This window comes from Pinus tabuliformis, chromosome 5_1 (assembly GCF_031772625.1).
Source record: "Pinus tabuliformis cultivar Carrire ecotype Pingquan chromosome 5_1, CPIR1, whole genome shotgun sequence".
Classification (NCBI taxonomy): domain Eukaryota; kingdom Viridiplantae; phylum Streptophyta; class Pinopsida; order Pinales; family Pinaceae; genus Pinus; species Pinus tabuliformis.
Genome location: NC_142305.1, coordinates 928,583,253 through 928,598,686, shown reverse-complemented (window position 1 = coordinate 928,598,686; position 15,434 = coordinate 928,583,253). Strand labels below are relative to the sequence as shown.

Genomic DNA, 15,434 nt, shown 5'->3' with positions numbered 1-15,434 from the left:
TTCGATGGGAGCGTTGCGTATAGTGATAGTCGATATATATATGAACTGCATCATACACCGTGGCCTTTATTATTCCGTGGTCAATATAGGTAATACAACGAAAAACGTAAACAATGTGTACAACGTGGTGGGCTAGGTGGGGCTTGGTATATATATAAAAATGGATACGCTGTGGGTGGGCTACGTATATACAACGAATCAACACCTATACACCGTAATAAGTTAATTAATTAATTTATAATTTATTTAATATATATATATATATATATATATATATATATATATATATATATGAAAAATTAAATAAATAAAATATTATTATTTAAAAAAAATAATATTATTTAATTTAATAATAAAAATATTATTATTAAAAAAATCAGTATAAAAAAATTAAAAAATCAGCAAAAAAAAAAATCCAAGAAAATATTACTGATGAGATATAAGACGAGAGGATGGCTAGATTATACACATCGAGACGACAGACACTAAGTGAAGAAAATCTACAGTATTAAAGCTTTAAGGATAAAGCTTCCGAAGGAAGAGGCTATGTTATGAATATAATTCATAACAAGTAAATAAATAAAATAAATGTAAATATTTAATAATAAAAAATTGATTATGTTAAATAGTCATTAAGTTAAGTGAAAAGGCATGTATAAAAGACCTGCCTAATCATGAAAGGTCACCTGTTGCGGTATAAAAGCAGGGCCTCATTGTAACATTCATATCACTTATACAATTTTATATATAATAAATTATTATTATTAAATACCTCGTGTATTTTTACATTCAAGTCTACAAGCTATCAATTTTTATGCTTCAGAGCTTGTTATTTCTTTTCGAACAAAACATTCCCACTTTATTCCATGACCCATGGAGTGTAAGGGTTGAATATTGCGATCAAATGAAGTTATTTTTCAATACACGACATTCATTTCATGTTATGTTTGTTGCGCCCTCCAACTGCAATGTGTGGAGGTTACTCTTATTAAACTCTGGCATCTCTAAGTGAGATTGTGATAATGAGATATGCGAAATGATGATTAAATCTTCAGATTGGATCCATAATTAAAAAAATCAGTCTGAGTCAACTTGGACTTGGTCAACTTAGCCAAGTTGACTTCCAGCCATAAGGACTTGGCCATTTGCTTAATTCAAAGGGCTAGTTTGGTATTGAACTAGCCGAGTCAAAGCATGTCTTGATTGGTTTGGTACCAAATTGTCCCTACTTGGCCGAGTAGGTACTAGACTGCATCATGGTGGACTTACTATACAAAATTCAAATATTTTTATAAAAATAACCCTAACTTCTAAATGTAGATGATAATAGCATCAAACAGGGATTTCTGCATAGGTCTAGGTGTCTAGATGTGTGGAACCCATTCAAAGGACCTTTAACCTTAACAAATTACTTTAATTAAAAGAATTATTAAAGTAATTTCCTTTTATAAGAAAAAGTGAGTTAATCTAATGAAATGCAAAGGTTATTTGCATTCGTGAATTAGATGACTTTCAACCATTGATCTCAAGTGAAGTTGAGATCTAATCTCAATTGCCAATCACTTTGGATATTAGGGTTGTGGATTTGGTCAATAACTCAAACTTATAAAAAGAAGGCTAGGCTAAGGGAAAAGACATATCAAGTGAGCACAAGACAGTGAGATAGTGAGGATCTCAGTGATTGGGTGGAGGAGGACATTCATCCAAGTGTGCAGATTCTAGAGGAAGAGAACAAGGGGTAGCAAGGGAGAAGGATCTAGTAGCCAACAAGATTGAAGGACAGGATTTGAGGGTTTTTATTAGTTGGAAAAATTCTAGGTTTGTTGTTTGTAATTTTCCTTAGTGGGTAGGGGTGGCAGGAAGGGGGGGATTATATCTAATCCCGAAGGATAAATGGTTGCCAAAAACTCTTGGGGGTTTGGCAGGAAAACTAACTATCAAGCAAAAACGTATGGTCTTTTATTGGGTTTAACTTTGGCTCATGACATTGGAATTTCAGATTTAATAATCCTAGGGGACTCTATGATTACTATCCAACACTCGACCAATGGTTCCTATCCTAAGGAGAATCTCCTAAATCTCCTCCAAAGAATAAATTGTGCTTTGGACCTCTTTTCCTCAAAATCTCTCTACCACATCCTCAAAAGCCAAAATTCAGAGGTTGATCGTCAAGCCAATCTAGCTTGCCTCTTGGAAGTAGGATAAAAAGATGTTAATGGGCTCAAGGATTGACATATAATCCCATAGTTCTCTTATGCCAACTCCTAATTTCATGCTCCTATCCCTGATCTACACCCATGCGAATACTCAAAGGATCATAGGCAACATTAGAATTAAAATTTCAAGGGCCACGCGGGTCGGTCTCGTGGCGTTCGTTGGGAGTTTGGTCCATGTGTGGGAGGATCTATTAAATCCCCATGCTTCACCTTGCATTGTACAGAATAGGGCATCTCATTCTGCTCCACTACCTTGCAAAGTGATGAATCCGGCGATATTGAGCATGCAGAGTTTTAATTGCGAAGTGATGGGCATCGCGTGTGAGGGCAACTTCTTCATTGATAAATTTAAGGCTTGCTTTGGCTCCCCTCCCATCTCCATTTGTGCAATTTTTCCGCTGAGGATCTTTCCCTCTCATCTCCATTGGAATTATGGGCTCTTCTCCTCTGATTGTGCCAGGGCATCCACAAATTTGTGCTTTAAGAGGATCTGCAATGAGCCCCATGTGATTGGCAACACTCTCATCTTCTGTGGGATGAGAACTTGGCTCCCCCACCCCTACAACCTGGTCAACTGGAGGAATTCGCTCTCAGGGACTCTTCTTGAGAAGAACGACGACATAATCAGAGTGTGGGACAACTTCTGCAGTTTGGGATTCAACAATGTTGGGCGTCTCCAGGTTTGTCTTCAGTGCTTGTGCTCTATTTTGTCGTGGCTCCTACTCCTTATTGTGGTAATTTTCTCTGCATCAAATTTTATCTGCCATTTTGGGCTGTTCTGGAACCCCTTCCATCCATATGTTTTGAGTTGGGTCATATTTTCCATTACCTCTCTTTCTGCTGTCGAAAATGGTCTCTGTGTCCCTTGCATTAATCCCGAAACCTTGTGTTTGACCTCCTTATGCTTATTCAATCTTTTCGGTGTTGCTTCCTCATCCCAATACACCCTTATGCCAAATTTTGTTCTACGCATCCCTTACGTTGCCATCTACATATTCAGCATGCGATCAACCTCTGCTGCCTCTTGGACCCCCTTCACTGTTTCACCAGCCATGTCTTTCGACCTCAACAGTTCAACCATCTCTGGTAATTCTGCCTGCAATTCATGCAACAAGCACTTGGAAGCCCTGTAGGCAAAGAATTTGGATTTAAAATGGAGAATTCACTAGCAGAACAATCACCTCATCTTCATCACAAAGGAACTCCAGTCTCTCAAAATCAAAATCTCTCGCCAGGATGATGAGCTTGACGCCATTCAAAGACAATTCAATGATATTAAGTTTATTGGTAATGCCACAGTAGATCTAGATTCTGCTAGCTTTGTTCCAAGCCCCATCTTTGACAATCTGCATCTAGACTTGAATTGGCCAACAGAGGAAGTTGTCTTCTTCCTTCTCTGATGGGATCTTTTTGCAAATTTGCTCTTCTATTGTCTCAATTTTGTTGAATATATGTACGTGGGTCTGATATTATAGTCTTTTTCATTAGTAGTCTTTTTGATCTGATAGACAACTCCTCAGTGAAGGATCCTCTGAAGTAGTTGAATCGTAAGGAATTCCTCGAGTAATTGCTGCAACTGGGTGCTGATTTAATATAATACAACTCTATTATGTTGTAAAACTAATGTTAATGGACTGCAGATTTGAAGGGCATAATTTTCTGTGTGGCATGTGTATGAGATTGGTTGTTTTGCTTCCATCATTTATATTTTATTTACCTGTTAAAAATTCCAACAATGCTTTTATTTAGAAGATTTGCAGTAAATTAATTTAGAACTAGAAAATTTACTAGACAATAATTTTCTAGTAGTTTGGGTTAGTGAAAATTAACATGGTATTAGAGCATGTTATCACAATGAGAGCATCTAGGGTTATCAAAACTGCAACCAAGAAAATAGACTTTAGATATTCAAAACCTAAACCTTGTTAGGGTTTCAATTGTATGGAAGCATTTACACCTAGGGTTACACTTTTATGCCCTATACTCTTACAACAACCTTTGCTAGGGTTTTGTCACAAACCTTACATATTATTATCGAAACTTAGATATCCAACAATTAAATCATGTTAGGGTTTCAACCATAGCAAAAGCATCTAGGATTTTATTGTCATATCTTATATCAGTTTCTATTCATAAACTCTAAATATTATCATCAAACCCTAGAAAGCTAGGGTTTTATTATATACCATCAACAAACCCTAAAAATAAAAAGGCTAGGGTTTTATCAAAGCAAGAGATAGTTATTACAAGGGTTGATTTAATCTAGAGATCAAACACCCTAAGAATATAAGAATCTTAATGATTCTATAGCAAAACCCTAGACGTTAGAGATTTATTAATATAAAGCAATTTTAAAGGCAAAATGATCATATCTTCTTATATGATGAAGACCTGCTACAAACCTTTATACATACCTTGAGTTGCTTCTTTCACAAACCTTGTAGGGCTTCTTCTTGAATGGTTTTTTCTGCAACAAAGCTTCATACAAGTTTCCCTTTGAAGGCTCCCTCTAAATCTAGCCACAATCCTTTCTTTTATTGGCATTCCTGTAAAATTATTCTTTCCAAGGAAAAACACAAGAGAAAGGATTATAATCAAGCAAAAATGAAGCTAGATATATAGTGGAAATCAACAATGAAAAGGAAATAAAGAATAGGATACTTATCTTTCGTGAAAAGGTGGAAGCTCGCTGTTGATCTTGCATCAATCTAGTCTTGTGAGGGATTTCTTCAACTTTTCAAAACAACTCAAGAACTTACTAAGAAAACATATTAGATCTATAAAATCTAGGAATCAAAAGACTAGTCCTAGAGTCAAATGTAAGAGAAATTCTACAAGACTTAAAACAATAACTTATACTATAAGCAAAGGATATATAAGATTTAATAGAATAAGTCTTTGACTTTAGAGTCCTCAGTTTTGGTCTTCTTTGGTGGAACCTCATCAACTGCAACTGTAGCTTGGTCTCTTTCTCTCTTCTTGTTCTTAGGATTATCAGGATATTGGTTCTTTTAGTGCCCCATCTTGTGACAATGATAGCATTCTATTTTTCTTTGACCCTTTAAACTTCTTATTTCCTTCTTTCTTCTTGAAATGAGCAAAGTAGGCATTTGAGGTATTTTCTTCATCTTCTTGCTTACCCCTCCTATCAAAGAAAGACGAGCTTCCTCTTGAATACACGTAGACCTCATTTTTTCAAGGGAGGGAGAATTTTTCCAACTAATAATTCCAGCTGCAAAGGCATTCCAAGACTTTGGTAGTCCTAGAAGGGCATCAATCACAAGTTCCTTATCAGGAATTATTTCATCAACTGCTTGTAGTTCATTTCTTGTATGGGCAATTCTTACAAGGTAAGAGGACACTATATCATCTTTGGTCATTTTGATAGTTCGAAGTTCATTCTTTAGACTTGCCACTTGTCCAATATTCTTGATTGTAAATAACTTGGATAGAGCATCGTACATTTTCTTTGAAGTATCTAGAGTGGATATGTAGGGAATCAAGTCGTCTTTAATTCCATCAACAATTAGGTTCATGGCTATAATGTCATTCTCTTTGTACTTCTCCTTTCCAGTATCATTTGTAGATTCTTTGACTTTCCCTTGTACTAATTCCAATACTTTATTCCTTGCAAGGATGAGGTCCATCCTTGTCTTCCATGTTATAAAGTTAGAGGCTCCTTGAAGTTTGCTCTCAGATTTCATTGATGATGCCATACATATACTTGTAAATGTCACCCTTACTAGACATCTTTGAAGATTTCAAAAGGTTCTCTTGTTATAGTAGACAAAGATTAGTATATGATCTTCCCAAGACTTCCTTCTTGTAGATGAAATACTTCAATAGATCTTTGTTAAAATTGGCAACTAGGGCCAAACTCCATGTGGGTCATCTTATTTATGGAAGCTAATATTTTTCTTGGGTCCCTCTCATCGAGAGGTGTAGGATTGATCTAAAGATCATCCGATTCCGATAAGTATTCATAGGGTTATGAATTAATTTGTGTTATAAGACAATTCGTCAAGGTTGGCCAACAACCAAATAAACCCCACATGTGCTCAACGTTTTAGTATAAAAGGAAATGACTTGAGAGTCATTTCACACACACTTCTCTCTTGATTTCTCTCCACTTGTCTTGGGTTTTTGTGTGAGAGAAATCTAGGAGGAAGAAGCCCTAGACGTTGGAGGAAAGGAGGTTGTCCTAGCCACAACAAAGAAGACATGCCAATGGAGCTATGGAAGGGATCTACACAACTATGGAGGAGGTCTTAGCAAGACCTAGCCTATGACAGCTCTACGCATCCATTTGTGCAACAAAACACAAGTAGAAAACTCGTTGAGGAGGAGGCTCATCTGATCTAGCTGCAAGAAGGAAAGATAGTCTTGCGTGGGAGTAGTACTGTTTTAGGGCCTATTTTAGGGTAAAGGAGGGCCGAGTTCCCTTGCTAGAAGTGTTGCAACCATAGGACAGTTTTGAGGGCACTTTGGAGGGGTGCAGATCCATGGAAAGGCAGCCGCAACCCTACACAGTCTTGCTGTAGGGTGTCGCAGTAAATTACAGGCAGGTCGAAGGGTAGACAAGGGCTAGGGCAGCCCAGAATTGAAGCAGCCACCCTCGACCCCTCAAAGAAGGGCAGCCACATTTCTTGGGAGTGTTTTTGGGCACAAAAAGAAGGTTGGTTAAGGACTGTTGTGTGCCCTAACTAGACCTAGTTTGCTGCAACCAAACAAACCTCAAAACTGTGAGCTAGTACATGCTTATTGGAGCAACGTTTGTATGGTGTGTTGGCAGCTAGATACATGGGACAGCAAGGTCACTTGGTGGAGAAAGCAATAGGACAACAAGCAATGACATGGTACATCAAGGCTACAATGGGACAACAACAAGCATGGCGCTGCAAACTCATTAGGACAGCAGCAAGGTACAACATGCCAAATAGGACAACTAGGCAAGTGTGCTTAGTACAACATGGTAAATGGGACAGCTAGGCAATGGTGCTTGGTGCAGCAAGCAAATGGGACAGCAAGGCTACGATGTTTGTTGGAGCATATCAAAATGGGACAGAAGTATGCCAAACATGGAATGGCAATGTCACTAACAGTGGGACAACAACAATGGCATATGGAACAACTGTGGTAGCATGGTGCAACAATGGCACATGGGACAGCAGTGGCAGCATAAGGTGCAACAATATGATGTGTGCAGCATGGTCATGAGGTCCAACATAGTGATGATGGGTGCAGCATGATGGCGAGATGCAACACAATGATAGGTGAAGGAGTTACCTTGGAGAATCAGTTGAAGCAGCATGTCTTCAACTGAGTTCAACCACCTCATGTATAATCTTCTTAGAGATGATCTGTGCTCTTATTTAGATAAGTCAAAGTGTTGACTCCTGTTGTAAATGTACTATCTCTCTCTCTCTCTCTGCTGAACTATTGAAGAACATATAAGAAGAATTGATCACGGGTTTCCCCACTTTGGGGTTTGTCCCTAGCTAGCTCCACATCTTGTGTCCTCTTGTCTTGGCTTGTCTTCTGCGATCTATGTTTATGTTCTATCTGCAATTTACTTTAATGCTGATTTGATTGCTAATCTGGAAAAGATATTGAGCTAACTGTGAAAATTGAAATAAATTTCTCTAAGCATAGAACATACCTAAAATTAACATGGTATCAGAGCTGATGTGAGGACAAAGCCCAAGCAAGAGTGAAAGAGCAATCACCGAAGATAGTTGGGAAAGGACAATAGGATCAGTGGATTCCTCATCCCTCTTCAAATTCACCAAGGGTGAAGTCGAAGCAGAGAACATTATCAGAATGGCGCAGCGAAAGCTTTTGATGGCCTACCTAAAGATCACTTCATTGGGAAGTTTGGATCTAAGGGTGGAAGGAAAGGCAGATGCCTTGTTTGTAATAAGTTCGGCCATTATGCGAAGGAGTGTCCAAATAGCAGGGACACATCACTTGATGAAGATGACAATCATTCCAGGGACATCTTCAATGATCAGAGGAATGACAGGTAATGCAGGTCATCAAGGAAATAGTCGACTCTTCAAAGAAAGCAAGGAACCCCAGGTATGAAGAATCAAATGTTGTTTCTGATAAGATAAAGAAGCGTTATCTTATATTGGCCCTCTCCTTCAGACTCTTTGGGAATCTGGCTTATTGATTATAGTGCTTCAAGGATTTTCATCAGATAGAAGGGTGCTCTCTCTAATTTGGTAGAGATGGAAACAATCGTGGGATTATACTTGGAGTCGATGCCACCTATCCCGGAAAGGGTGTAGGGAATGTTACCCCTCAATTGGATAAGGGTAACTCGATTCATTTACAAGAATCTCTTTTATGTACTTGATCGCAAGAAGAACCTAGTGTCCATTTCGGCAATGGAAGTCAAAGGTTTCAGGGTGGCATTCATCGATGGAAAGGTATGTGTTTGAAAATAGAATTTTCAAAGATGCTTTTACTCATGGGTTCAGGGTTGGCAATTTGTATCAAGTTGCAGGATGGTCCATTGGGGACCATGTCAGTTGACACATCTCATCTATAGCACCAGAGGTCTACTTATTGTGGGGCCCTACCCGATGTGAGTCAGATAGTGTCAGGGATGCCTGAATTCAAGAAGAGCATGAAGGTACATGTCCGAGATGTACCAAAGGAAAATCCTACAAGGGGACCATTCCCCTCATGTAGCAGGTCCACAGGTTTGGAACAACCTAAGGGGTTTGAGATTCATGATCGAGAATCTCATGTATGCAGGTGGAAGAAAGCCCTCTATGGCTTGAGGCAAAACACCCCGGGCTTAGTTTGAGAGGATTGATAGTTGTCTGATGAAGTTGAGATTCACTAGGAGTGAAGCCAATCCAAACCATTGCTTGAAGGTTGTGGATGATAGACCTCTCATACTGGCACCTTATGAGGACGACCTCTTTCTGACAGGTGCAGACCCTCTCATTTGCAAAAGTAAGAGGGAGTTGGATTCCAGATTTGGAATGGTGAACTGCAAGCCCATGACTACCTCGATGGAGCTTAACTTTCAGAAGTTATGTGGTAGTGATGCCGGACCAGATTTGGGAAATGCCTCTGAGTTTCATAAACTCATTCGCATTGATGTTCTTGGTGAACTTTCGTCCGGATATATGTTTTGCAGTTAGCATGTTGGGCTCATATTTTGGTTGAGCCTCACTAGATTGGTGCCAAGAATCTTCTCAGATATCTTCAGGGCACAATCTCTCATGGATTGAGATACACTGCCGGAAATATGAAGCTGCATGATTATTCGAATGCTGACTAGGCAGGTAGTGTGGAGGATCTCAAGAGCACTTTTGAGTGCTGATTCTCTTTGGGTTCTGCTCGATATCCTAGATGAGCAGGAAGCAAAAGACGGTTGCTTTGAGCATCGCTGAGACCGAATACATAGCTACGAGTATGATCTCGTGTGAAGCTGCCTGGTTGTGGAAGCTCTTCAGTGAGCTGTTTATACACATGATGGATACCACCGTGATCTTCTGTGTCAACCAGGGGGGGATTCGATTGTTGAGGAATCCCGTATTCTATGATTTCTCCAACATATAGACATCAGATACTACCTTATCTGGGATATGGTACGTCGATGAGCGAGGAGGCTCCATCACATTGAGACTGATGTACAGGTCGCAAACATTCTGTCAAAGCCCCGGGGAAAGGTCAAATTTGTGACTTTCCCGAATGACTTGGAGTTGTTGAGAGACCCTCTTATGAGGGTCCTGCATGATGCATGCATTGAGCTCTGGGAGCTCCAGGGGGCTTGGGGTACTTCTTCCGTACTTCTTCCCCTAATGGTGGGCTATGTATAGGGTGAATGGTTCAGCCTTCCCCTGTGATACCCCGTGGCGACTTAGGGACAGGATGAGTGGTTCTCCTATCGAGGCATCCTACCCATGCAGTCTGGGACTCATGGGAAGTACCTCTCATCTAGCCAATGAGCAGGGAAATGGGGTTAGGGACCATAGTAGTACTATCGATGGATGCATTGTTTTATTTACCGTACTCCCTATGTTAGGATGACCTCCATTAATCTGGGATCAATTAAACTGATCTGGGATTAGGATGAGTGGTTTGAGACACTCTCTTGTGATATTGATCTGGGATCAATAAAACTGACTTCGGGTGAGTAAGAGTGATATGACTCACTCTTGTGCAACTGATCTGGGATCAGTAAGAGTGGTATGACACACTCTCTTCACATGGAATTGACTTCGGGTCAGTAGAGAATGGTATGAGACATTCTCGATCAATTCTTCTTCTTCATGGTTCAATAGAGCAGAGCAGAGCAGTGCAGGGCACAGATGGCAGAGATAGTACAGTCTGACAGATGGATTAGCGGATGGAGTTCTCTCTAGTTGAGAGGGAGTGTTAAAATTGGCAACTAGGGTCAAACTCCATGTGGGTCATCTTATTTATGGCAGCTGATATTTTTCTTGGATCCCTCTCATTGAGAGGTGTAGGATTGATTTAAAGATCATCCGATTCCGATAAGTATTCATGGAGTTATGAATTTATTTGTGTTATAAGACAATTCGTCAAGGTTGGCCAACAACCAAATAAATCCCACATGTGCTCAATGTTTTAGTATAAAAGGAGATGACTTGAGAGTCATTTCACACACACTTCTCTCTTGATTTCTCTCCACTTGTCTTGGGTTTTAGTGTGAGAGAAATCTAGGAGGAAGAAGCCCTAGATGTTGGAGGAAAGGAGGTTGCCCTAGCCGCAGTAAAGAAAACATGCTAGCGAAGCTATGGAAGGGATCTACACAGCTATGGAGGAGGTCTTAGCAAGCCCTAGCCGCAGTCGTAGCAAGCCCTAGCCTATGACAACTCTATGCATCCATTTGTGCAACAAAACACAAGTAGAAAACTCGTTGAGGAGGAGGCTCATCTGATCTAGCCGCAGCAAGGAGAGATAGTCTTGTGTGGGAGTAGTATTGTTTTAGGGCCTATTTCAGGGTAAAGGAGGGCCGAGTTCCCTTGCTGGAAGAGCCACAACCATAGGACAGTTTTGAGGGCACTTTGGAGGGGTGCGATCCACGGAAAGGCAACCGCAACCCTACACAGTCTTGCTGTAGGGTGCCGCAGTAAATTACAGGCAGGTCGAAGGGTAGACAAGGGCTAGGGCAGCCCAGAATTGAAGCAACCACCCTCGGCCCCTCAAAGAAGGGCAACCACATTTCTTGGGAGTGTTTTTGGGCACAAAAAGAAGGCTGGTTAAGGACTGTTGTGTGCCCTAACCAGACCTAGTTTGCTGCAACCAAACAGACCTCAAAACTGTGAGCTAGTACATGCTTATTGGAGCAGCGTTTGTATGGTGTGTTGGCAGCTAGATACATGGGACAAAAAGGTCACTTGGTGGAGAATAGCAAATAGGACAACAAGCAATGACATGGTACAACAAGGCTACAATGGGACAACAACAAGCATGGTGCTGCAAACTCATTAGGACAACAACAAGGTACAACATGCCAAATAGGACAGCTAGACAAGTGTCCTTAGTACAACATGGTAAATGGGACAGCTAGGCAATGGTGCTTTGTGCAGCAAGCAAATGGGACAACAGGCTATGATGTTTGTTGGAGCATAGAAAATGGGGCAGCAGTATGCCAAACATGGAATGGCAATGTCACTAACAGTGGGACAACAACAATGGCACATGGAACAATTGTGGTAGCATGGTGCAACAATGGCACATGGGACAACAGTGGCAGCATAAGGTACAACAATATGATGTGTGCAGCATGGTCATGAGGTCCAGCATAGTGATGATGGGTGCAGCATGGTGCAACACGGTGAGGTGCAACATGATGACGAGATGCAACACAATGATAGGTGAAGGAGTCACCTTGGAGAATCAGTTGAAGCAGCATGTCTTCAACTGAGTTCAGCCATCTCATGTATCATCTTCTTAGAGATGATCTATGCTCTTATTTAGATAAGTCAAAGTGTTGACTTCTGTTGTAAATGTACTATCTCTCTCTCTCTCTCTCTCTCTCTCTCTCTGCTGAACTATTGAAGAACATATAAGAAGAATTGATCAAGGGTTTCCCCACATTGGGGTTTGTCCCTGGCTAGCGCCACATCTTGTGTCCTCTTGTCTTGGCTTGTCTTCTGTGATCTATGTTTATGTTCTATCTACAATTTACTTTAATGCTGATGTGATTGCTAATCTGGAAAAGATATTGAGCTAATTGTGAAAATTGAAATAAATTGCTCTAAGCATAGAACATACCTAAAATTAACAATCTTCAAAGGTTTAATAGATAAAACTTCACTTCTCCTTATGATCTACCGTGAAAACTTCTCTTGAATCCTTCCTTTAGATGATTAGAGCTATTGATCTTCAAATTGCCTTTTTCTTCTTCTACTTCACCTTAGCTCTGGTAGCATGTTAGAAAATCAGAAAGGCATAAAGATTTTCTTATCTTGATAATTACTTGTGATTTCTTTGTAATCTTATTATTTTGTTTTATGTCTTCTTTTATCTTCTCATCAAGCAACTACCAAAACATAAATGCATGAAGATCAAAATAACAAGGACACAGTATGTAGGCTCTCAGCCAAGGAAAAACCCCTCTCCTAGGGGAAAACCTAGTCAAATTCTTCTTCTCTAATAGAACCAAGTCAATGTGAGACAATCCAAGACCTTTTGACCAAGACGAAGACCTCCAATCACCAAGTTAACCCTTCTTCCAAGTAGACAAACGCTGCAAAATCGTCAATTTGAAATCCCCCCCCTGCAACTCATAGTTTTGGATTTGCAGTCACTACAGAAATTCTGGCCCTTGCAACTTGCCCAAATACCTTAGCAAACTTGTAGGTGTGAGAGGGAAGATGCCCCAAAACTTCTAATTCTCATTCTATTTATACTGCTTCCACCTGGTCGAATTGCCCCAAACTGGGTTGACTTCATCAAGGTAGGGCCGACTTGGTGAGGAGGTGAAATAATGATTGTTTTGACTCAAAATAAATTTTCTTTACATGATGCAAAAGCCCAACAAGGGTCTAATAAATATGACAATGACTTATGGCTCAAGAACAACCTAGAAGCCTACAATGGAGGCTTTGACCTAATAAATAAGTAAAAGGAGCATGAAACCCATGCTTCAAAATAATTTTCTTTTTCCTTCTTTTTCAATTTTACAATAAATACAAATGATAAAGTACAATAGCAATAATGAAGACCGACCATAGTTACATTTTCAACATCCTCAAGGTGCCACAATGAGAGTGAGGGCTCCATGAATGATAGACAAGGGGGTGGCCCTTTGTTCTCTAAAATATCATGTGGTGCTCTAAAGTGGCTGTGGGGCACAAGTAGTGGTTTCATGGGTCTCTTGGTTCTCCTGGTGTAAAAAAGCTTGTAGACTGCTCCGAATGAGGGCACGGAGGATGGTGCTTTCCCTCCCATGTCTTAAGGATGAGACAAACCTCCTATGGGCCCTGGATCACCAAACCTTGTATATGATGCTATCCGACTGGGGGCACTGCTGGTCCAAGTGCATCATCTCTCATATAATGTGGGAAATGAACAAGCTGCTAAAGGTGTTGAGGTTGCCCATGACATGAGATAATGCTTTGCCCCATGATTGAAGCCCATTGCTTTCAACACTTCCTTTACAAGTGTCAATATGATCCTCTGGTGGGCTTGGATCCCGTATAAGGAGGTCAAGCCCAAAGTGAAACCATCTGCCAATCTTGTATAAGGTCCAATGCGTCTCCTCACCTTTAGATACAATAATCATTAGTGCAATTGAGTAAATAAGCTTGTTAATCAAGGGCAAAAGTGGAAACTTCATAGTGGGTTTCTCTTCCAGATTTGGGGCTTTGAACATGTAATGGTGTTACCTCCCTATGTAGGAGTAGCTAATAAACAACCCTATTAGGTGTTCCCAGCCCCTAAAGTGAAGGGCATGTTTGAGGTACATCTTTCAAGTGGTAGGTGTCATGTGGATAATGATGAGGTGGATGGGGACATATGGGTCTCAAGGCAAAATGCCATGGGTTCAAGGGTGGTAATGATGAAGAATGTCCACATATTTAGATATATGAATGTAGGAGGGAGAAATTGTGGTACATGACTTACCCCAACCTTTGTCTTTCCACCCTTCTTCACTTGCCTTTTGCCTTTTATTGTTTTTTTTTTCTTTATTTACTTCTCGAGGCTCCAGGGGATGAGAGCATGATGTGTATGATATAGTAGTGATTACCCCCTAAAGGTGGGGCAGTTCATCGCCTCTCAGGGTTTGGGACATACATGGGTTCCTTAATGATGCACGGGGCACTCATAGGGGCCCTAGAAATCAGGGTGATGGCTATAATGATAAGGGGTAGAGCTCATGTTTGGCCTTTTCCCATGTGCTAAATTTCATTGTCTCGACTATATTTTGCATTTTGTGGTATTATATCCTTTTGTATGTAGCCATCATATGCTTTTTTTTTAGTTGCATCAACCTTCGGGGCATCGTTCCAGGCCCAACCCTAGACATGTGGACAAGGAGAGGGGGAGTACCCAAGCCTTGTGGACCTAGTTGTCATGTGGAACCAAAGGTCAAAGATGATGAAATGGGGCATGTAATGTGTAGAGGGGAGTGAAAAATATGAAATGGGAAAATGAGACCGCGCTACCAAATTCAAGTTTTCCCAAGTAGTGCCCATCCTAAAGCTATAAGCCAGTAGGGGAGATCCCATGGGACTGAGGTTGAGGATTAAACTTGAGTTAAGGTGACTCCAGTCAAAACCCTTCCTCCTTCCAAGTCTCCCTATAATCCATACCCAAATGTACCCAAGAAAAACAAGCATAAGCACCTAATTATATAATGAAAAACCATACCTTTGGGATTGGATGGTCCACCTTCAAACATACGATCTCGACAGATGGGCAAGGGGACATATGCCACCCCATGGAGTGGAGACATCTGGCACAATATCAACTACACTTGGTGGCTGTTAGGGGTTGCTGGTGGAAGACAAATCTAGGAGAAAAATTTCTCATATGGGGTCATCGGCTAGTGGTGGGTAACATGCATCATTCAATAAGCCAAAGCGCTTCCCCTTCACCATTGGTGATGGTTATAAAAAAGGATGGTTCATGTTGAAATTTCTAAATCTGACACGTTAGAAGTCCCTACTCTGCATTATCTGGTTTAATTTCTCCTACTTGTTTATTCCATTAACAAGTTATTTA

At 40.4% G+C, this 15,434-nt stretch overlaps 1 protein-coding gene across 1 annotated transcript in view; it reads left to right on the top strand.

The window, feature by feature from the left end:
* Positions 1–15,434, top strand: part of LOC149167826 (uncharacterized) — a 189,368-nt gene that overhangs the window by 48,485 nt on the left and 125,449 nt on the right. The window lies entirely within an intron of this gene.